The sequence below is a fragment of the Hyperolius riggenbachi genome, chromosome 10 (assembly GCF_040937935.1).
Source record: "Hyperolius riggenbachi isolate aHypRig1 chromosome 10, aHypRig1.pri, whole genome shotgun sequence".
Lineage (NCBI taxonomy): Eukaryota > Metazoa > Chordata > Amphibia > Anura > Hyperoliidae > Hyperolius > Hyperolius riggenbachi.
Window position 1 is genome coordinate 48,215,790 of NC_090655.1, and position 23,103 is coordinate 48,238,892.

Below are 23,103 nucleotides of genomic sequence, written 5' to 3' on the forward strand. Positions count from 1 at the left end.
CTTGCGTCTTCCGCCTTCCGTCTTGCGTTTTCAGCCTTCCGTCTTCCATCTTGCGTCTTCCGCCTTCCGCCTTCCTTCTTCCATCTTGCGTCCTTCCACCTTCTGTCTTGCGTCTTCCGCCGTCCGTCTTCAGCCTTCTGTCTTGCGTCTTCCGTTTTCCACCTTCCGTCTTCCGTTTTCCACCTTCCTTCTTCCGTCTTGCGTCCTTCCGTCTTCAGCCTTCTGTCTTCCGCCTTCTGTCTTGCGTCTTCCGTCTTCGATCTTTCGTCTTCCGTCTTTCATCTTCTGTCTTCCGTCTGACTGATGCGGTTGCTATGGGCACCATCTCTGCACTAACTGATATAACTGATGCAGTTGCTATAGGCAGCATCTCTGCACTGACTGATATAACTGACGCTGTTGCTATAGGCAGCATCTCTGCAGTGACTAATATGTCTGATGCAGTTGCTTTAGGCAGCATCTCTGTACTGACTGATATAACTGACGTGGTTGCTATGGGCAGCATCTCTGCACTAGCACTGACTGATGCGGTTGCTATGGGCACCATCTCTGCACTGGTACTGACTGATACTGCGCCACCCACATGCATCATGTTCCCATATGGTAGATTAGATAAAGTACCAGTATGAGCTGCTGGCTGGCGGGGAGAGCACACCGGTCTGCTCAGTGGGAGGGCCCTGCAACCATACTACAGAGGAAGTATCAGGAAGCTTGGGAGGCTCCTCTCACCTGTGGTGTCCGGGGGTTGGTATGAGCAGCACAGGCAGCCTGATGTGGACAGTACGTCGTCCCTGCAGTGACCCACCCCACCAACACAGGCCTACCCTGCAGTCACTGATGTACCCAGCAGTCACCTTGCTTTGATGAGTAAACGCCCTATTGCACTTTGTTTACCTGAACAGCCTGCCATGTGCAGCAGCAGCGCCCCTGATCACGTGCAGCTCAGTCTGAAGCCACCTTAATCCATTTACAGCAGCCCTGTCCCTTCCAGCAGCCCTGTCCCTTCCAGCAGCCTAGCCACCTGCATCCATTTCCAGCAGCCCTGTCCCTTCCAGCAGCCTAGCCACCTGCATCCATTTCCAGCAGCCCTGTCCCTTCCAGCAGCCTTGTCCCTTCCAGGAGCCTAACTACGAGATTCCCCAGACCACCAATATACACACACAGGTTCTCACTTCTCACAGCCCTCCCATAGAACTGGCTCCTAACCGCATCTATTTACATCAAGACATTCTATAGCGGCCACACGGGGGAGCTCCACACACAAGTGCAATGGACATTTTACAGTCCAGCCACAAGAGGGAGCTCCACACACAATGCTGCCGTCTTACATACGGGCTCCTGGATCCTGGCTGCTCTGTGTGATGCTTCCAGAGAGCGGACTCTCTTCCTCCTCAGCTGTGCAGAGCGGAGACTCCTCCTTCTCCTCCGGCTGGCAGTGGCAAGTCGCTCGAGCGTGCTGTGTCCGCGGAGGTCTGTGTGTCCGGTGCCGCTGCTGCTGCTGTAGATGCCTCGCGCTGGTGACGCAGAGTTGTGCATCTCGCTCTCCTATATGTAATGTATACAATAACATTGCGTACTACACTATACTGTGATCGATGTTATATACTAGGCATAGCATACAGTATATTGTCTGTCTGTGTAAATGGGAAGCACAGCTTTTTATTTGTTTCTGCAACTAGGTGTACAATACGTTTATGCTGTTACTGGGGGCTTCTCATTCTGCTGGACTAGCCTTACACTGATAACACAGTCCACTTCAGCTTATAGGAGGGCTATCTAACTCTGAGCTCACCTCCATCTCTACTGGGCTTTTATTTCCCCTGTTCCCCAGTTATCAATGCTGGTTCAGCTGTACCACAAAGCAGCCCTCACATCCCATTTGTATAGCTGCTGAGCCATAAGATATCAGCAATTCTTCTTAGCAAGGCGTGATATGCTGGGGACAGGGGCGTCTCTAGCCATTTTGTCACTCCAGGCGAGAAAAACTGTGGCGCGCCCCCCGCCCCCCCAATCTTTCACCATAAAATAATCATAACGCAGCAATGATTCACCATAAAATAATCTTATGTGGCCAGCGTTCACCAGAAAATAACCGTAATGTGGCCAGCGTTCACCAGAAAATATTCGTATGTGGCCAGCGTTCACCAGAAAATATTCGTATGTGGCCAGCGTTCACCAGAAAATAATCGTCTGTGGCCAGTGTTCACCAGAAAATAATCGTCTGTGGCCAGCGTTCACCAGGAAATAATCGTCTGTGGCCAGCGTTCACCAGGAAGTAATCGTCTGTGGCCAGCGTTCACCAGGAAGTAATCGTCTGTGGCCAGCGTTCACCAGGAAGTAATCGTCTGTGGCCAGCGTTCACCAGGAAGTAATCGTCTGTGGCCAGCGTTCACCAGGAAGTAATCGTCTGTGGCCAGCGTTCACCAGAAAGTAATCGTCTGTGGCCAGCGTTCACCAGGAAGTAATCGTCTGTGGCCAGCGTTCACCAGGAAGTAATCGTCTGTGGCCAGCGTTCAACAGGAAGTAATCGTCTGTGGCCAGCGTTCACCAGGAAGTAATCGTCTGTGGCCAGCGTTCACCAGGAAATGATCCTAATGCGGGCAGCGTTTCACTAAAAATGTATAATTACCTGTAAAAAGAAAAGCATTTACTCACTTGCAGAAGACTCCGCTCCCTGGGCGCAGCTTCCCAGACGATCTTCCTACAGCAGCGCAGCCAGCCTCTGAAAGTCCCATGCTGACAGGCAGAGCAGGGCTACAAGAAGATGGTGTCCGAAGCCCTGTACTGGAGACACAAATAGTCTCCAGTACAGGGCTTTGGACGCCATCTTCCCGTAGCCCTGCTTTGCCTGCCGGAAGACTATGCAGGCTGTAACAGTGAGCTGCGGGGATGAACTGGTGCGGCGTCTAATAGATGCCGCAGCCAGTTCACCACAGGGGTCGCACAGTCTGGCGGGGGAAGGTGGGCACTCCACCCCCCACACCCCCGCCGTGGCGGTGCCCCTCCCCCACCCGGCGCTCCCGGCCACTGTTTCTCCTTGCCTGGTGGCTGGGACGCCTCTGGCCGGGGATATCCTGTTTATAGCATACCAGAGCCCAAAAGAAGATGAGAAACAGGGAAGGGGGATGGAAGCTGGCGAGTTTGGTGAAATTGGAGGTGTGTTTGCGCCCTTATTAGGCCTGTTTTTCACAGGCGGCTGAAGTTCTCATTTGTCGCACGGTTCAGCCTCCTGGCTGCTGGACACAAGTGCCATTTGGTTGCAATTACATGCAGCTGGATGGAAGCGTTTGTGAATGCCACATGTGTCACATTTGACATGCAATGGTGTTACCTGTCAGCCAAAATCCTTCTCATTTCCTCCCCACCATGCTTATATGTGACTCCATGGGGGGCACCTCGACATGCAGTAGGTGGCACAGAGAGGGGACACTGCGGTTAAAGGGGGCACGGGGACAGAGGGGGAACAGTGTTCCGACTTGAGTATGGATTCAGGTTAAAATGAAGGTGTGGCCCACTGTGGGTTCTAATGAAGCCCATAGACTAGGGATGGTCAATGAGGTGCAATAATTGCTAGTTGATGTAGGATTATGCAAAGTGTGAATTAATTGTAAATGTATGCAGCTTGAAAATGGGCCAATCCAATCTCATGAAGGTGGAATTTGATTGGTCCACTTTCAGGCACCATGCACCTGCCCTGCCAGCACATTCATCCTCCTCCTATCCAGTCACTGCACCATGGCAATGCTCCTAAAATGCACCTGCCTTGCCAGCACATTCATCCTTCTCCTGTCCAGTCACTGCACCATGGCAATGCTCCCAGAATGCCCCTGCATTGCCAGTGCATTCATCTTTCTTCCTGTCCAGTCACTGCACCATGGCAATGCTGCCAGCATGTAACATTGATTTTAACATGCCAATGGGAAATAATTATGTTGTGTCATCTCATTACAGCTGGAAATATTGGGAGGCTCAAACACATGACTGAACAAGTCCAGCACACTCTGCCTGCTGTTTACTTTGCAATGACTGAAAGAACTTCATTCTCAAGGGGCAAATGGCTTCTTACTTCTAAGGCACGTGACTACTGAACTCGGCTACTTAGATGTGGTATCAGGTGGGTATGTGGCTACCTAAATACTGCATCTGGGGCACATAGTTCCTTCATTCTGATACCTGGGGGCACATGGCTAGTTTATTTTGGTGTCTGGGGACTGGGAAACAAAGCTGCTCAATTGTAATGTCTGGGATGTATGGCTGCTGTATTCTGGTATTGGGGGGTGTATAGCTACCTCATTCTAGTATCTGGCAGCACATGGCTGCATATATTGTGAAAAAGGGAGAAACACTGTTAACTTTGGGGGCTGCTTTCTTGTTTTTTTTTCTGCTGCTTAGTTAATACTAAACATTTGTTAAAATTGTGCATTCAGGAACATCTCCAATATTACATATATTTTTGGTTTTCAGCACTAGGTGGAAAAAAAGAAATGATATATTTACTAGGCGTACTCCATAATTGTGAAATAATACTTTTCTATCAGTCTCCCAGCCTAAGACTGTTTCTGGCATTGCTTGATGATTTGTAATTCACTATTAATACTTGTTCAGATGTATTTTGTATATTATCATTTTTAATGCTGGGCATACACGGCGCGATAATGCGTGTCCCCGCGGGCGCGTGGATCGATTCCCGCTCGTCCCCGCGGGCAGTTATCTGCGCTTCGTTTTTGTCCCATTGTCCGCCTGCAGGGATCGAGCCGGGAATCGATCCATGCGGTGATCGGACACATCGGAAATGATCAATCGAGCCATCAGCGGCTCGATAAGAAAATACACCGCCGTGTATGCCCATCATAAGCCTCAAACATTCGTATATACTGTACTCCCTAAGTACACCCGGGGGGTATACGTACCACGTGTTCAGAACCTAACAGCTATTGGGTTCTTAAACGTTCTGCATCATTTATCTGGGTCATATCAGATCACAGTAAGTATTGCTAAAGGATGAATGAAATGGCGTGTGTGGAGTTGCAGCAGCATACCGTACATGTAATGGCATCACCGACACTTTATAAAAATGTACTGCAGGTACTGTATATGGCTACAGTTACAAGACTGCTATATGACAAAACATCACTGCAACTTCAACCATATTTATAATTTCTGATTATCTTCCACCCTTATTTTTTGCTCAAATTGGAAAAAAAATGCATAGCACCACTAGAGATGCTAAGTAGGGCCCTGCCCAGCCATGATGGTTAGAGGCCAGCAGGAATAGTGACCTGAGATGGATTCCCCCTCAACCTCCTCACTAACCAATCCACATGGTAATGATTCTGGGAATGAGGAGGTGCTTTGCAAGAGATGCTAGTAACCTCTACCCCTTCCTTGAGCACGACTTTAAGGCATACCTCCCAACATTTCAAAATTAGAAATCGGGACACAGGCCACACCCCTAACCACACCCCCAACACACCCCCAAGTCACGCCTACCATAACGTTTTTTGAAGATTTTTTTTTTTTTTTTTTAATATTGATGCCCATATATTTTTTGCACATAATAAGAGACAGCTTTTCACCACTAAATGCACATAAGAGACATCTTTTCACCAGTAAATGCACATAAGAGACAGCTTTTCACCACTAAATGCACAGAAGAGACAGCTTTTCACCACTAAATGCACATAAGAGACAGCTTTTCACCAGTAAATGCACATAATAAGAGACAGCTTTTCACCACTAAATGCACATAAGAGACATCTTTTCACCACTAAATGCACATAAGAGACAGCTTTTCACCACTAAATGCACATAAGAGACAGCTTTTCACCACTAAATGCACATAAGAGACAGCTTTTCACCAGTAAATGCACATAATAAGAGACAGCTTTTCACCACTAAATGCACATAAGAGACAGCTTTTCACCAGTAAATGCACATAATAAGAGACAGCTTTTCACCAGTAAATGCACATAAGAGACATCTTTTCACCACTAAATGCACATAAGAGACAGCTTTTCACCACTAAATGCACATAAGAGACAGCTTTTCACCACTAAATGCACATAAGAGACAGCTTTTCACCAGTAACTGCACATAATGACAAACAGCCAGTTGTCCCCAGTATATGTAGCCAGGGATATATGTGCCCAGTATATGTAGCCAGAGGTATATGTCCCCAGTATATGTAGGCAGGGGAATATGTCCCCAGTATATATAGCCAGCGGTATATGGGCCCAGTATATGTAGCCAGGGTGTATATGGGCCCAGTATATGTAGCCAGGGTGTATATGGGCCCAGTATATGTAGCCAGGTGTATATGTCCCAGTATATGTAGCCAGGGTGTATATGGGCCCAGTATATGTAGCCAGGGTGTATATGTCCCAGTATATGTAGCCAGGGTGTATATGTCCCAGTATATGTAGGCAGGTGTCCCCCCCCCAGGAGGGGAGCAGCGTAGAGAAGAGGGAGAGCGGTGAAGAAGGGGGCCATCTCCCCCCCTTCGCTCACCTTAGGGTCCTCTCCCTCCCTCGCTGTCTCCTCCGATCTGTGTGTGCGGTGGCTGGCAGAGGGGCGGAACTTACCTTCCGTGTCCTCCGTCTGGTCTCGTCGCCGGCGCGGGATGATTTGCCACTACTCTGGTCTGATCCAGACCAGAGCAGCGGCTGCGGCACCAGAACTTCCGGCCGGCGCTTGGAGCGACACGGAAGGTAAGTCCCGCCCGCAGCCAAGCGCCACCGCCAGTCAGCCACACACAGATCGGAGGAGACAGCGAGGGAGGCAGAGCACCTAGGTGAGAGAAGGGGGGGAGATGGCCCCCTTCTCCGCCGCTGCCCACCGCTTTCCCTCCACTGCGCTGCTCTCCTCCTGCTACAGGCGGCTGTCAACACTGACAGCCGCTCGGGACTTGGGGGGCTCTTACCGGGATAGCGGGAGAGCCCCCCAAAATCGGGAGAATCCCGACGAAAACGGGACGGTTGGGGACTATGCTTTAAGGGCCTGTTTCCACTAGAGCGAATCTGCATGTGTTTTCTGCATGCAGATTCGCATACCCAATAATAGTCAATGGGCCTGTTTCCATTTGTCAGGAAATCTGTGCGGTGGACTGTGCAGAAAAAATCTGCACAGCAGAGCCATCAGAATTCGCACACCGCACACTACTTGCGATTCAAACGTAATGTATTTAATAGGAATTCGCATTGCGTTTGCATGTAAAATCACACAGGCACTGATATGGTTAAAATCGCGTACTTACAAAAATACACAAACGCATGCGAAATTCGCATGAAAATTTGCAAACGCATACGAATTCGCATCCGCATGCAAATTCGTTAATGCGTTTTTCGCAAAGAAATCGCACCGCACTAGTGCAAACGGGCCCTAAAGGACAAGATGATCCTAAAAAGTACCGCACCACTCACGAATATCTAATTAGAACACGAATCAGTCTTTATTAATACAAAAAAATGCACATAAAAACACTTAAAAGCCAGGTACATGAAAAGTAGCACTCAAAACGAGTATCAACAAATAATGATATTGATCATTCCAATAAATACAGATAAATGTGATACATGGTCCTATGACTCCATGGTAGCCAACATATGGTTCAAACCCTATTGAAAGTACAATGCAACAGGCAGCTTGGTGGCGTAGTGGTTAGCGTTCTTGCCTTGCAGCGCTGGGTCCCCGGTTTAAATCCCAGCCAGGTCAACATCTGCAAGGACCTTGTATGTTCTCCCCGTGTCTGCGTGGGTTTCCTCCGGGCACTCCGGTATCCTCCCACATCCCCAAAAATATAGATAAGTTAATTGGCTTCCCCCTAAATTGGTCCTAGACTACAATACATACATAGACATATGACTATGGTAGGGACTAGATTGCAAACTCCTCCGAGGGACAGTTAATGAATATATATATATATATATATATATATATATATATATATATATATATATATATATATATATATATATATATATATATATATATATATACTTGTACAACTGCGGAAGATGTAGGCGCTATATAAATACTAAATAATATACTGTATATGCATAAATTATGCCAGCAACTTCCATATAAAGTGCTATGTGCTAAGAATATATATAGCATGGATAATGTGCAATAGGATGAGAATGAATCCCAAAAGTATAAGTGAAATATAAATGGCAAGAAAACAAACCAAGGATCCAAAAGGGACATGAATAGTGAAGAGTGTGGGCAGCAGTGAGGGAAGTGAAGGAAACAAGGCGCTCACCAGCACCGTGAGAGCAGAGTGCAGGCAGATGTAGAAAAGGGAAGGTAGAAGCTGGCAGGAGGTGTGAGGGAGCTTATTGAGGAGAGCTGGGCGAGGCTCCTGACCGCCACACAAGGGCAATGTAAGTCTATGGGGACTTGCACACTATAGCGGCACGATGCAGTGCGACAGAAGTAGCTAAATTGACACAAGGCTGCCGCAAACTCTGCAGAGCGATTACATTTCAGTGACGTACTTCCTGTTCAGCAGGAAGTACATCACTGCGCAGGGGAAGCACTACACATATTACCCTATTGGTGCACTTTGCCGCAGTGTAATATACCTGGGGAAATGGTGCACCCTGAGCTCTCCTGCTGCAGGATGACTGCGCTGCACAATGGCCTTGATTCACTAAAGCTACTGCCCACAAACAGTGCGGGTTATTAGCACACAGGTGCTACACGCAGTCCTGTCAGCAAAGCGTGTGCTCTTAACTGACGCGAAATGCTTCTAACTGCCGCGCGATGTGCTTGTAGTGCAACTGCGATACTCCGCTAGTGCGGCTGCTACAGTGGAATTTGGCGGTTGTGCTACAAGCACATCGTGCAGAAGTTAAAAGCATTGCACATAAGTTGAGAACACACGCTACGCTGACAGGACCTCGTGCTTATATTAACTGGGGCTGTTTGTCCGCGATAGCTTTAGTGAATCAAGGCCTGTATGTCAAATTGGCCTTAAAGGGTCCCTGAGATGGGGGATAGAAGAAATTGATACATACCTGGGGCTTCCTCCAGCCCCCTTCGTCCTGATCCATCCCTCGCTGCCATCCTCCGCCTTCTGCATTTACCGTGAAGGCTCCCATAAGTTCGGCCAGTAGGGGCTCACTGCGTATGTTCAGCCTAGCCGCGCACACCTCCCTGTCGCTCTCATATAGCTGGGAGCGTTCTGTGCCTATGCAGTCGCAGAACACTCTCAGCCACGAGAGTGCAATGGGGGAGCATGCGCAACCGCACTGCACATGCGCAACTAGCCGTACTTACGGAAGCCCTTACAGAGGATCCAGAAGTCGTAGGATGGCGGAGAGGGAGCGATCACGTTTAAGGGGGCTGGAGGAAGCCCCAGGTTTGTATGAATGTTCTCTATCCCCCGGTCTCAGGTACACTTTAGGCTGGTTTCACAGTGGGACGTTACAGGCGCACGTTAGAGCAGCCTGTAACGCAGCCCACCGCACAGTAATGAAAAATCAATGGGGCTGTTCACAGTGCCCACGTTGCGTTACATTGTAACGCTGCGTCACAAGGCAACGTACTGCATGTAGTACTTTAGACGCGGCTGAGCCGCGTTAGACTGCTTGCACATGCTCAGTAACGTTGGGGAGGAGCGGAGAGCGGCCAGGCACATGGCTAATTAATATGCACTGCACGTTGTGACGTGCAGTGTTTACTTCCTGGAGCGGCCGCTCTGTGCGGCGATTGGCCGGCGGGACCACGTGATGCCGCATGCGCACAAGAGTGCGCATCACGGCATCACTGACGCCAGAGTGAGCTGCACAACGCGGCTCACTTTGATGTCCAGATCCAGCACCACCAGGCGTTCCGTTAGGGGGACGTTATGCGACCTTAACGCCCCCTCTAACGCAACGTCCTGGTGTGAAATTAGCCTTAAGGAACTATCTTCTAAACTGTACAGTTTCAATACTGTGCAAGTACTCAGTGGGCCTGATTTGTCAAGACCAGCACAAGGAAAACTGATGCCAAAGTGTTGCAGTTGTCCTGACCAATCAGTCCGAATTTCTATTTTATGTGAAAGTTAATCCCTGATTGGTTGCTCTCGGCGGCATAATTACTCTACTTTATATTGCGTTTGTGTAATAAATCAGCCAATACAGTCCTACACAGCACTTCATAAGTCAGGTGCATACAATTCATTAAGCAGTAGAAGTATACATCAGAGCCTATAAGAAGGTGCCCTGGTGTATTATAGCTTTGGCTATGCCACCAGTCATGTAGGTATAGGAGCATTATGTCACAATGTAATGCACTGCAAGTCTCTGTGTGAACCAGCCCTTAGGTAGCATCTCCAGGTAGCACCACGGAATATGTTGGCGCTTTATAAATCAATAACCCTGGATGTGTTTAAATCCAGACTGAAAACCCTCCTGTTCAGTTTGGCATTTGCAGAAATATAACTTTTGTTGTGTGAATACTTCATCCTACTTCCAATTACTGAATCTGAGAGAGCCTAAGCGCTTTGAGTCCTATGGGAGAAAAGCGTTATGGAAATGTTATTATATTGTATTATACATTACCTGTCCTGTAGCAGCCTCTGCGCTGTGTCCGTAACCTTCCGTGTGGCCTCTGTCAGACGCTATGCACCAGTTGTGTGTATGGAGAGCCTCCCGGGGGTTACAGGCATCACGCGGAGGCTGCTACAGGACAGGTAATGTATAAATGCACACACCGGGGGGGAGGGGGGGGATTCATTTTTATATTGGGGGGCAGTGGCGGGCACAGACGAATCCCTTAAAAGGGCTACTGTAGGGGGGTAGGGGACAAAAAGTTGAACTTACCTGGGGCTTCTAATGGTCCACCGCAGACATCCTGTGACTGCACAGCCACTCACCGATGCTCCGGTCCCACCTCCGGTTCACTTCCGGAATTTGCAACTTTAAAGTCGGAAAACTACTGCACCTGTGTGGCCGCATCCTCGCTCCTGCTGACATCACCGGGAGTGTAATGCGGAGGCCCAGTACTGTCTGCATCTGTGCAGTACACTCCCGGTGGCGGGAGCAAGGACGCGACTGCGCAGGCACAGTGGTTTTCCAACTTTAAAGTTGTAAATTCTGGAAGTGAACCCGGGGCTGGGACTGGATCATCGGTGAGTGGCTGCGCGGGCACAGGATGTCTGCGGGGGACCATTAGAAGCCCCAGGTAAGTTCAACTCTTTTTCTGCCTACTCCCCTACAGTAGTCCTTTAAGATTTCATGCTGAAATCGGATGGGAATTGGCCTGCAGTATATGGGCAGCTTCAATGAACAGACAAATTTATCTCTAATCAGATTTGATTAGAGTTGAATTTGTCTCTTTGTCGAATCTGCCCATGATCTCCTGATGTATGGGCACCTTAACAGTTTTTTTTCCAGTCAGAACCCAGTGAGACTACTGATAAGGAATTACAGCCATAAACTACTTTACTCTAGGAAGCCCAGTTCTCTGCCAGGAGAGGATAGCTATAAAAAAGGGCAATAGTTCATATGCTGTATTCTAGAACTCTGAAGGTGCGTACACATGCACTACCACCGGTAACGAAGGGTCTGCCGGACTGTCCCGCTGGGCGGGCATTCCAGCGACAGTAGTGCGTGTGTACAGTCTGTCAGGCAGACTGATAAGGCGGTTTCTGAACGATCCTGTCGGCTGAACATCCGCCCAGCGGGAGGATCTGGAGGACCCGTCGTTGCCAGCGGTAGTGCGTATGTACACACCTTGAGACACAGAGACAGACTGTTAGTCAGCTGAGACAAAACAATAATTCTGCTTTTTTAAAGTTTTTAAACATAAAGTGAAACTGGGATATCTAAAAGTCATATTTTTTAGAAGTAGGAGGATATATACATTTATTTATCTCTTCACTCTAAGAGGAACTCCAGTGAAAATGTAATAAAAAAAAAAAGTGCTTCATTTTTACAATAATTATGTACAAATGTCAGTCAGTCATTCAGTGTTTGCCCAATGTAAAAATCTTTCCTCTCCCTGATTTACATTCTGACATTTATCACATGGTGACATTTTTACTGCTGGCAGGTGATGTCACTGGGAGTAGCTGCTGTTTGCTTTTTTGGCAGTTGGAAACAGCTGCAAACAGGTATTTACCACAATGCAACGAGGTTCACAGACCGGAAACTGCCAGGACCATGGTCCTCACAGTTTCCTGTGGGAGGCGTTTCATCACAATATCAGCCATACAGAGCCCACTGATGATCCGCTTGTGAAAAGGAAAAGATTTCTCAAGGAAAAGTGGGCATCAGCTACTGAGTTCAATTTTTCGTCACAGTTTCTCCTTAAGTGTCACTTTAAATGACAGGTAGCATGTCCCCTGAATGACATCAGTATGTCCTCCAAATCAGGTGATTAAAGCGGACCTGAACTCAGAAGTCCTCTCTGCTCTAAAAGATACAAAACAGCATAATAACCTTTAAACATAAAAACATTTTTGTTACAGCTGATACAAATCTTAAAATAAATCTGCATTGTTTCTTCTTCCTGATTCATGGAGGCAGACACAGTGTTCTCCCCAGGCTCTTTTAGCCGGGTGCTGCACCCGGTTAGTTTTGGTGACCACCCGGCTGTCATCAGCTCGCCTCCTCCTATGCTGCAAGCAGAGTTGCTCACAGAAGCACTGGCCTGGCATTCTCATCTCGCCCCACCCGGCTACTTTCTCATGCCACCCGGCTGTAAAAAATTTCTGGGGAGTGCATTGCAGACATATTGTTAAAGAGACTCCGTAACAAAAATTGCATCCTGTTTTTTATCATCCTACAAGTTCCAAAAGCTATTCTAATGTGTTCTGGCTTACTGCAGCACTTTATACTATCACTGTCTCTATAATAAATCAACTTATCTCTCTCTTGTCAGACTTGTCAGCCTGTGTCTGGAAGGCTGCCAAGTTCTTCAGTGTTGTGGTTCTGTGATGCATCTCCCCCCTCCAGGCCCCTCTCTGCACACTGCCTGTGTATTATTTAGATTAGGGCAGCTTCTCTCTTCTCTCTTATCTTTTACAAGCTGGATAAATCCTCCTCTGAGCTGGCTGGGCTTTCACATACTGAGGAATTACATACAGGCAGAGCTGTCTGCACTCTGCAGGAAGAAACAGCCTGACACTTCAGTGGAAGATAGCTGCACGGGGAAAGAAACACACAAATGATCTCTTGAGATTCAAAAGGAAGGGTGTATACAGCCTGCTTGTGTATGAATGTATTTTCTATGTGTGGACATACTGTACATCAACCTACTTCCTGTTTTGGTGGCCATTTTGTTTGTTTATAAACAAACTTTTAAAAACTGTTTTTAACCACTTTTAATGCGGCGAGGAGCGGCGAAATTGTGACAGAGGGTAATAGGAAATGTCCCCTAACGCACTGGTATGTTTACTTTTGTGCGATTTTAACAATACAGATTCCCTTTAAGCCCCATACACACACTCAACAGCGTTTTTTTTTTTTTTATGCAGTGCTGCATAAAAGACCACTGTTGAGCATGTGTATGGGGCTTTAACATCCAGGGCTTTCAAATGGGCTTATCTGCAATCTCTGCTAATAGGCAGTCACAGGGGAGAAATCAGATTACATCTTTCTGTGATTATACACAAATGAGGGGGAATTAGACAGGCTAAACTCTCTAAATACATACAGGGTGCTTTTCTCTCCGTTTTCCTTCTGGGCCCTTTTCTACGAGCAGTTGATAGGCTGTGAAAAGGCTGTCAAACTCTCACAACTGCATGCCGCTGTGTGCTGCTGCCTGGCAACTGCTTACTAGCTGCCTGGTAACTGCTCACTGCTGCTGGGTAACTGCTTACTGAGCACACAGTTCAACCGCCTGTGGAAAAGGGCCTTAAAGAAAACCTGAACTGAAAAGTGAAACTGAAAGTCAAAATAAGCATACACAAGTCATACTGAAAGATGTACAGAGGCGCCAATAGGATAAAAGATACTAAAAAGTTTAAAAAATTCGGGTGGCGGCGGTGGACCAGCCACTCAAAAATGGACTTGATGCGTCAGTTAAGGAACAAACAATTTATTCACATACTCCAGTGTACAATATCGCAACGCGTTTCACGGGCACAATCCCGCTTCATCAGGCATTCAACAGTAGGAGTATTACTTGAGTAGGTCCAGTGTACGCTTGGCACCTCTGTCCTGTCCTGTTTGACAGAGGGGCCAAGCGTACACTGGACCTACTCAAGTAATACTCCTACTGTTGAATGCCTGATGAAGCGGGATTGTGCCCGTGAAACGCGTTGCGATATTGTACACTGGAGTATGTGAATAAATTATTTGTTCCTTAACTGACGCATCAAGTCCATTTTTGAGTGGCTGGTCCACCGCCGCCACCCGAATTTTTTAAACTTTTTAGTATCTTTTATCCTATTGGCGCCTCTGTACATCTTTCAGTCAAGATTACCACCCTGGGTGGAAGGGTGATAAACCCTCTTTTCTTCCTTCAGAGAGCGACATCTTAATCCTGAGTGGGGTCAGGTTTTATCTCCCCACCTGCCTATACAGTGGTTACCTGAGCGGTAACCCATGTTTGTGAGTATATTACTTACTTGTCACTATTCCTCCCTTTGACTTATACATACTACACTAGATTGGGCTCTCGGTTTTCTCTCCTTTGTCTTCCATACACAAGTCATACTTCCCTTGCATGTTGTCTACTCCTCAGTGTCTTTCTCCTGTCCCGCGTCCTGTTTGTTTACTGTGATCAAGGGAAATTTCCGTCCTCCATTTTGAAAATGGCCATTACTCATAACCGCTTCCTGGTCAGCACACAGTTAAACTGTAACATCGCCCACTTGAGCCACAGGGAAACATGGACATTACCTGGTACATCAGTTTTCCTCTCAGCTATAACTGACAGCAACTGATATTTTACTGACAGCAACTGATATATTTCAGATCTGACAAAATGTTGTCAGAACTGGAAGGGGATTATTGTCAGAAGAAAATGGTGAGCTTCTGAGAGGAACTGATGGCAAGGTAACTATGCAATGTTCATCTGAAGTTACCTCATGTGTTTATTTTAAATATTTTTACTCAGTACAGGTTCTCTTTAAAGGAAACCTAAGGCAAAAAAAAAAAAGTTTCACTTCCCTGGGGCTTCTGCCAGCACCTGCAGCTGTCCTGTGCTCGTGCCGTGATCCTGCCATGCTCCAGTCACCCACAACTCCCCCCTTTCAGCTGGATGCACAGCCCCGGTCTACGCACCTCCTGATCGCACCCCCGTGGACTCTGCACATGTGTATACTTATGCACAGAACGCTCCTGGCAACGGAGCACTATCGAGGATGTGAGCGGCCGGCACCATGCATGCGCAGGGGCAACTGACTCGGTAGGTTGTCTGCCTGAAAGAGGTGCATGCGGGTGACTACAGCATCGCACAATCACAGTGCGGGCACACAGCGGCTGCAGGGGGCCGGTTGAAGCCCCAGGGAAGTTAATTTTTTTTTATTTTAGCTCTATGTTCACTTTCAACAGCTATGTTCTCAAAATAAAAATTTGCAATTACGTGATCACAAATGACATCACTGGGCAACATGTCCACAAATAACCTAATTAAAGGACAACTGAAGTGAGGGATTTAGAGGCTGCCATGTTTATTTCCTTTTAAACAATACCAGTTGCCTGGCAGTCCTCTTGATCCTGTGTCTTTAATACTTTAAGCCATAGACCCTGAACAAGCATGCAGCAGATCAGATAAGCTGACTCAGGTTTTACTGAATTAGCCATATGCTTGTTCCAGTGTTTTGACTCCGACACTATACAAGATGATCAACAGGGCTGCCAGGCAACTGGCATTGTTTACAAGGAAATAAATATGGCAGCCTCTATATGCTGCTTTTATCATAATTTGGGCTTCATCTTTTAAGGACGCCCATATTACTGACTGAGCGCTGCTATAGCCGTAATTCACATGGCGCCTATTGCGGCTCCCAAATCTCCAGCGCCGTTCTTGCCTGATTACCCCTGAGACCCATCCCCCCCTCCGCCCAGGAAACAGCATACTGCATTAGAGATTTTCTCACAAATCTACCCCCTGAACCAGCTGCAGAGGGAACTCGCCTGTCCGGCGGCACGCGCCTCCATCAGTCCATGCGCTGCTGTCTTCCTCTCTGCAGGGGCGCCTCTGCACCGTGACCCAGCAGTATGTTCTTATGTAATAACATGCCATGAAAAGGCAGCTACAGGAAATGTAGATCGGAGCACACATACTGACGGAGGAGCAAGCCGGCCGGACAGACAGGTGAGTTCACTTTGCTGCTGAAAACTCTGCAGACCACAAGAAAGTTGAGGAGACCTGGGGGTGTGGCAGCGGGCTCAGGGACCCTCAGCTTTCCCCTATGGGAATGCCGGCTCTGGATTTGTGAGGCTGAACCTGAATTTTGCACAAGCTACACATATATGGGAGCTGTAGAGTTACACTGCCTGCAGATAACGCATCTTAATTGATCCGTTGTTCTGCACTTTCTCTTTAAGTTGCTGTGCATTTTCCTGCACATTTGTATGCACTGGGCCACAATGCATAAAAAGTACATGCAGCAGCGCGTTGTGAAAAGCTTTTATTTAAAGGGAACCTGAGCAGTCGTTAAAAATGACAGTGGCTGGGCTTCCTCCAGCCCACCGTAGGCCGCGAGGTCCCCCGGCGTCCTACTGGCTCCTCTCCAAGTCCTGCTGGCGGCTTTGTTAACGGCGACTTTCAGGCTGAGGGCTGGTTGACAATTGGGGCAATTCTTGAGCGCTTTGCTGATCGCCGGCAATCAGCAAATCGCTGCTACAATGTATCCCTATGGATACATTGTATCCATAGATCAATCGCAAGCGCGCTGCATGCAGCATTTTGGAGGCGATTACTCTGTGATTCCCATTCTATTGAACGGGAAACGCAAGCGCAAAGCGAGCAAGAATCGCGAGATTTAAGTTAAAATCGCGAGCCGATCGTGGGCTAGCGGTGCTCCGAGTGCCCAGTGTGAACTAGCCCTGAAAGTTGTCCGTATACTTCCTGGAAATCCACACTCTGCGTCATCACGCCGGCCGCTACGCATCATCCCGCCTGTCACGCTGGCCGGTGTTGCGCTTGGACTTCCTGGAAGTAGACGGACAACTTTCAGCCCTAAAGTCGCCATTAACGGAGCCGCCATCAGAACTGGGAGAGGAGCCAGGAGGACGCCGGGGGACCTCGCAGCCTACACTGGGCTGGAGGAAGCCCGAGGTAAGTACCAATTTCATTTTTAACGACTATTCAGGGTCCCTTTAAAAACACATAGATGCAGGGCTGGTTTACACAGAATCAGCTGCTTTCAGCTATATCGCAATGTACAACTGATGCCCAGCACAGGGGAAGGATTTTTCCATGTTTCCATAAAGCCCGGTAAACACTTTCAATTTTGATTGGCCAATCACTGACTAATTTTATCACCTCCATGTAGTATGAGTTTCAACAGATATTGAATACCATGAACAGATTGTTTCGGTAATCTCTCATTACTACACCGAGATGGTAAAATTGGTCTGTGATTGGCCAATCATAATTGAAAGTGTGTACCTGGCTTATGGCTCAGCTTACATCTATGCATTATAACTACTGCATGCAATGTATTTGTCCATACAAAAGTGCATGAAAATGCACAGCATCTGGAAGAGAGAGCACAGAACAACTGATCATTTAGGGCTGGTGCACACCGGGCGGCTTTTTGGGCGTTTTCAGATCCGCTTGCGGCTGCGGATCTGCTTGGTCAATGTATCTCAATGGGGTGGTGCACACCAGAGCGGGGGGCGTTTTGCAGAAACGAAAAATGCCTGGGTGAGGCATTTTTTGGATTTCGGATGCGTTACTGCCTCAATGTTAAGTATAGGAAAAACGCAAACCGCTCTGAAAAACGGCACTTCAGAGCGGTTTTGCAGGCGTTTTTGTTACAGAAGCTGTTCAGTAACAGCTTTACTGTAACAATATATGAAATCTACTATACTGAAAACCGCAGCAGCAATCCGCAAAACGCTAGCAAAACGCCTCATAAAAATAAAAAAAAAGCGTTTAAAAATCTGCTAGCATTTTGCGGATCTGCTAGCGGGTTTTGGTGTGCACCAGCCCTGAAAGAGACTCTGAAGCAATCAAAAATTACTATTTTTACCTGCTAGTTCGCTTCAGTAGTCTCATTAGATGTAAACAGACGCATCCCCGCCGCAAAACGAGGGCTTTAGACCTCCCAAATCACTGGGCAAACACCCACGACCATCTTGGTCGTGGATTGTGCTGCCCTGCAAGGAAGAGTTAGTCTCTCTTTAAAGTGTGTCAATTGTGATCAGCTGCCAGTGTAAACCCAGCAATAAAGTGACCCTAAGGGCTGGGACCCGCTATGGCATTTTTGGCAGTGTTTTGGGATCACTGACAATCGCCCGCGATTCCAAAAAAACTTTGCCAATGTATCTAAATGGGGCTGAACCCACTAGTGCGATTGTGGTTAGGGTTAATCGCAATTGCAGGACATGCATTTTGAGCGTGCTTGCACTTAATGCTAAGTATAGAAACACTGCAAAATCGCTTTGAAAATCAATTTTGCAGCGATTTTGGAGGTGAGCATTTGTGAACTTAAATAAACGGCTTTCGTCCGTAGCCCTGCCCCCTAATGGAAGAAGTCATTAGTGTTTCTCTAGGACTAATCAGAGAAGCTTCTGTGACCTCTTCTGCTAGGGGGCGGGACTATGGGTGGAAGCCAGACATCAAGACACCCGGTAAGTATAATTAGCTTTATTTAAAATTCAAAACACTCAGCCACCAAATCGCTGCAAAATTGCTTTTTGAAACAGTTTTGCAGCACTTCTATACATAGCATTGAGTGCCCAAAATGCTGCATGTCATGCAATTGTGATTAACCCTAATCGCAATCGCACTAGAGGGTTCCCCACTATTTAAATACATTGGCAAAGAGGTTTTTTTTTTAATCGCCGGCGATCCAAAAACATTGCCAAAATCGCCTTAGTGGGTTCTAGCCGTAAACATGGCCCAAAAACCTTGTGCACAAACCTAATTTTCAATTAACCATTCACCCTCTAATAGGATTAGCACTGTCCAAAGTTTTCATTGAGGGTTGGGAACACACTAGGTGATGTGTGAAAGGTTGCGTTTTGCTGCATATTATTATTATTTTTTATTTATATAGCGCCAACATATTCCGCAGCGCTTTACAAAGCACAAAAAGACGACAAGGGGAACAAAGATACAACTAGCAAATGTACAGCAGAGTTCCAAGCAGCACAAATATTGTTACAAGAACAGTAAACATTAGGAGGATGATCCTGCCCTTGCGAACTTACAATCTAATGGGTTGTGGGGGACACACTAGGTAAGGGGGTGGAGGATGGATGAGGCAGTGATTCTTTGCCTCTGATTACATTGTGACAGATAAGTAAATAAGGGCTATAGAATGTTATAAGCTTGTCTGAAAAGGTGTGTTTTAAGAGTGCGTTTGAAGATGTCCAGGTTTGGAGCATGACGTACAGGCTGTGGAAGAGAGTTCCAGGTAAGGGATGATGCTCGTGTAAAGTCCTGGATGCGAGCATGAGAGGAGTTGATCAGCTTAGAGGCCAGGAGAATTTCTTGGGAGGAGCGAAGGTTGCGGGAGGGACAATATCTTGAGATTAGTGAGGAGATGTATGGAGGAGACAACTCGTGGAGGGCTTTGTATGTTAGAGTCAGGAGTTTGAACTGGATCCTCTGGGTAATGGGTAACCAGTGGAGAGAATGGAACAGTGGGGCAGAAGAGCATGTGGAAAGGTGAATTTTTTGGTAGGCCACAGGGCAGGGTGTTGCAGTAGTCTAGCCGGGAGATGATTAAGGCATGAACAAGCATTTTGGTGGCCTCTTGTGTGAGAAAGGGGCGGATACGGAATATATTTTTGAGCTGGAAATAGCAGGTAGTGGTTAATGAGGCAATGTGAGGTTTAAAGGAGAGCTCTAAGTCAAGTATAACCCCCAAGCAGCGGGCCTTAGTGGTTGAGGTCATTGGGGTGTTGTCTACCGTTATGGTTGCAATTGGTGGGGGTGTAGGTAGCGATGGTGGAAAAATCACAATTTCCGTTTTAGTCATGTTGAGTTTGAGGAAGCGGGAGGACATGAATGCAGAAACGGCATGTAGACAGTCGGGGACTCTGGATAGTAGTGATGACAGGTCAGGAGCTGAGAGATAGATTTGGGTGTCATCCGCATATAGGTGATACTGGAAGCCAAAAGAGTTAATTAGTTGTCCCAGGCCATGGGCGTAGATTGAGAATGCATATGCATTAATGCGTTTTATTAGCCTTTTGAGTGCGGTTTAATTGCATTAGCGTTTACATTTTGCACATGAGTTTTTCTTGCACTTTACTTTGCTCACATAGAAAAGCGTGTAACTTTAACTGCAGTTGGTCATGTGAAGTAGTGTTACCGCGATACTTCACTTGCGGCCGCTAATGTGTTCATTTACGTAGTTGTAATTATGTAAGTTAACATAGTAGCGGCTGTAAGGGAAGTATTAAATACAATACACAAAACAGAGTGCGCTACCCCCTCCCAGTGTCCAAATCCTGTTCGGACAGTCCTTATAAGCAATTGCTTTGCTGTTCAGCGTCCAATGTCCAGACACTGCAGATATTTTACCCGTGGTGGGGATTTCACATGTATGGAGAGAAAAACAAGAAGAAGAAATTCATAGTGCAATCCTGTATGTATCAGAACACAGGGACCATCACCCTATGGGGCCCGGTTGTGCGACTTCTATTGTGGATTCACCTCTATGTGAGTGACCATCAGCCAACAATTGGCACGCTCACCTTATTGTAAGGCTGCTCAGCCCTACAGACAGCAACTGCACTTTCTGAGGTTTAACCGACCTCCTCCCAACGATCAGATCGTGTCCAATCTCAAACAAACCAATAGAATAATATCATAGTGCAAGTATGTTTGTAACACAGCTAGTTTTCATAGCAACATATCTATTGATCTCCTGCTCACCCTTTGCTGCTGCTGCCCACACTCACAGACAGCTGTCCTCACTTTATGGGTGTGCTGTCTCAGCCACAATACTTGCAGGTATAGTCCACCTTCCTATGGCACGATATCAGGCACACATCTAAAACTGAAAGGCTTCTGATAGTGTAAAAACCCACAGTTTTATTTATATAAAACAAGAATTGTACTCACAAACACAAGTGTAAAAAGCGCATTTAGGTTTAAAACGATCAGGGGACGTCTCCTCCTGCTGCTGGTCGCTTCCCTTCCAGGCTCCTGCTGCTGGTCGCTTCCCTTCCAGTGCTTTCCTCTGCACTGACTGATATAACTGATGCGGTTGCTATGGGCAGCATCTCTGCACTAGCACTGACTGATGCGGTTGCTATAGTCAGCATCTCTGCACTGACTGATATAACTGATGTGGTTGCTATGGGCAGCATCTCTGCAATAGCACTGACTCCGTCTTGCATCTTCCATCTTGCGTCTTCGTCTTGCGTCTTCCGTCTTGCGTCTTCCTCTTCCGTCTTGCGTCTTCCGTCTTCCTCCTTGCGTCTTCCTCTTGCGTCTTCTGCTTCCGTCTTGCATCTTCCATCTTGCGTCTTCCGTCTTCGTCTTGCATCTTCCGTCTTGCTCTTCCGTCTTCCATCTTGCATCTTCCGTCTTGCGTCTTCCGTCTTCGTCTTGCATCTTCCGTCTTGCTCTTCCATCTTCCTCTTCCATCTTGCATCTTCCGTCTTGCGTCTTCCTCTTGCGTCTTGCGTCTTCCATCTTGCGTCTTGCGTCTTCCTCTTCCATCTTGCGTCTTCCATCTTGCGTCTTCCTCTTCCATCTTGCGTCTTCCGTCTTGCGTCTTCCTCTTCCGTCTTGCGTCTTCCGTCTTGCGTCTTCCTCTTCCGTCTTGCGTCTTCCGTCTTCCTCCTTGCGTCTTCCGTCTTCCTCTTGCGTCTTCTGCTTCCGTCTTGCATCTTCCATCTTGCGTCTTCCGTCTTCGTCTTGCATCTTCCGTCTTGCTCTTCCGTCTTCCTCTTCCATCTTGCATCTTCCATCTTGCGTCTTCCGTCTTCGTCTTGCATCTTCCGTCTTGCTCTTCCGTCTTCCTCTTCCATCTTGCATCTTCCGTCTTGCGTCTTCCTCTTGCGTCTTGCGTCTTCCATCTTGCGTCTTCCTCTTCCATCTTGCGTCTTCCGTCTTGCGTCTTCCTCTTCCATCTTGTGTATTCCGCTTCTGTCTTCCTCTTCCGTCTTCCTCTTCCGTCTTCCTCTTCCGTCTTCCTCTTCCGTCTTCCTCTTCCGTCTTCCTCTTCCGTCTTCCGTCTTGCGTCTTGCGTCTTACGTCTTACGTCTTGCGTCTTACGTCTTCCGTCTGCCTCTTCCATCTTGCGTCTTGCATCTTCCGTCTTGCGTCTTCCTCTTCCGTCTTCCGTCTTGCGTCTTCCTCTTCCGTCTTCCTCTTCCGTCTTGCGTCTTCCTCTTGCGTCTTCCGTCTTCCTCTTGCGTCTTCCGTCTTGCGTCTTCCGTCTTGCGTCTTCCTCTTCCGTCTTGCGTCTTCCTCTTCCGTCTTGCGTCTTCCTCTTCCGTCTTGCGTCTTCCTCTTCCGTCTTGCGTCTTTCTTCTTGCGTCTTCCTCTTCCGTCTTACGTCTGCCTCTTCCATCTTGCGTCTTCCGTCTTGCGTCTTCCTCTTCCGTCTTGCGTCTTCCGTCTTGCGTCTTCCTCTTCCGTCTTGCGTCTTGCGTCTTTCTCTTGTGTCTTCCGTCTTCCTCTTGCGTCTTCCGTCTTCCTCTTGCGTCTTCCTCTTGCGTCTTCCTCTTTCGTCTTGCGTCTTCCGTCTTGCGTCTTCCTCTTCCGTCTTGCGTTTTCCGTCTTCCGTCTTCCTCTTCCGTCTTGCGTCTTCCTCTTGCGTCTTCCTCTTTCGTCTTGCGTCTTCCGTCTTGCGTCTTCCTCTTCTGTCTTGCGTCTTCCGTCTTGCGTCTTCCGTCTTGCGTCTTCCTCTTCCGTCTTGCGTCTTCCTCTTCCGTCTTGCGTCTTCCGTCTTGCGTCTTCCGTCTTGCGTCTTCCTCTTCTGTCTTGCGTCTTCCGTCTTGCGTCTTCCGTCTTGCGTCTTCCTCTTCCGTC

General features: G+C 47.6%; 1 protein-coding gene across 3 annotated transcripts in view; it reads left to right on the forward strand.

Annotated features, from left to right (window-relative positions):
* Positions 1-1,464: 1,464 nt before the first annotated feature.
* Positions 1,465-23,103, forward strand: part of CLSTN3 (calsyntenin 3) — a 245,713-nt gene continuing 224,074 nt past the window's right edge. For all 3 annotated transcript variants that reach the window (XM_068257792.1, XM_068257793.1, XM_068257794.1), the window contains exons 1-2: positions 1,465-1,551; positions 3,952-4,114. The gene's annotated coding sequence lies outside the window, so the exon portion shown is untranslated. The remainder of the gene's footprint in view (positions 1,552-3,951; positions 4,115-23,103) is intronic.